Genomic DNA, 1,540 nt, shown 5'->3' on the forward strand with positions numbered 1-1,540 from the left:
AGGATTGTTTCAAGTTCTAGGATTCTTTTTTTTTTTTAAGCCCTTAACTTCTGTGTATTGGCTCCTAGGTGGGAGAGTAGTAAGGGTGGGCAATGGGGGTCAAGTGACTTGCCCAGGGTCACCCAGCTGGGAAGTGTCTGAGGCCAGATTTGAACCCAGGTCCTCCCCTCTCTAGGCCTGACTCTCAGTCCACTGAGCTACCCAGCTGCCCTCTAGGATTCTTCCATTAGGAGTCGGTGACTCTCAGAGGTCATGATTCTTCAGGGCTGAGATTCGAAAGTTCTCCAGAATTCTTTCGTTCTGTGAATCTGAGATTCTAGGATTAGGACGGTCATCTGAGCCTGAGTCCAACGTGGTGTGAATCTGTGGCTCGGAGGTGGGAGAATTCTGGGATTCCGCGAGGCTCCAAGGCTGACAGTCTATGAAGTTGCCTTAGGGCCCCCCTCCCCCTCTGACTCAGCCTGGGCCTGGAGATCCCACCAGCAGCCACGAGGGGGTGCTGCGACCAAGCCCCAGACTCGCCCCACCCCCACCCGGAGACAGAAGCTTCCTCCGAGCCCTGGAACATTCCGCGGACGACAGCCTCCCACCGCGGCAGCTTCTCGGCGTCCAGGGACCGACCCACGCGAGTTTCATTTCCCGGCGCCCTGGCCCTGGCTTCACTCAGGGTCTTCCTCTTGGCGCTGGGCCCTGGCTTCACTTCCCGACGCCCTGACCTTGACAGCACGCCGGGGCTATTTGCAGACGCCCTGACTTTGACTCCACGCAGGATCCACTTCCCGACGCTCTGCCCTTGACTCCACGCAAGGGCCATTTCTCGACGCCCTGACCTTGACCACGCAGGGTCGGCCTCCTGGCGGCCAGACCCTGGCTCCAAGTTCGGTCCGCCTCCCGGCGTGCCAGCCCTGGTTCCGCTCGGGGTCGTCGCCCCGCGGCCCCAACCTCTAGCTCCGCCCGCTCCTCAGGGATGCACTGTGGGGGACCGAGGGTCGGGGTTTCGGGGGTCCGAGGTGGCCGTCCCTCCCTTTCCGGCGCGCGCCCCTGGAGCCGCGGAGCCACGCACGAGCGCGCGCCCCACGGAGAGTGCGGCGCTATCCATTTTTACCCCGGGCGGCGCCTAAAAATAACTTCCCCGCTCCGAGCTGCGCCTGAAATAGCCGCCGCCAGATATGGCGAAGCGACTCAGCGCTTCCGGGGAGCGGAAGAGGAGGAGGGGGGAGCGCCCCGGAGGCCTCAGCCTGAGCCTCCCGGCGCTGCTCACGACACCCTCCCCAGCAGGCCTTCAGCCCCCGCGCCCCACCTCTCCATCCCCCATCTTCCCATCCCTGGCTCCGGGGCGCTTCACGGCCCAGCTTCCCCCCAGCCCATCTCCTCTCTGCCTCTCTCCATCCCTCTGCTCTCCCGATCTCCCCATCCTCCTCTCCTTCATCCCTCGGAATCGCTCCATCTTCCTGTCTCTGAGTCTTCTCTCCATGCCCATCCGGCTCTCCAGCGCATCCCCCAGCGCCCTGCCCTCCCCCGCCCTCCCTGTTTCTCTCCC

The sequence above is a fragment of the Gracilinanus agilis genome, chromosome 3 (genome assembly GCF_016433145.1).
Source record: "Gracilinanus agilis isolate LMUSP501 chromosome 3, AgileGrace, whole genome shotgun sequence".
Taxonomy (NCBI): domain Eukaryota; kingdom Metazoa; phylum Chordata; class Mammalia; order Didelphimorphia; family Didelphidae; genus Gracilinanus; species Gracilinanus agilis.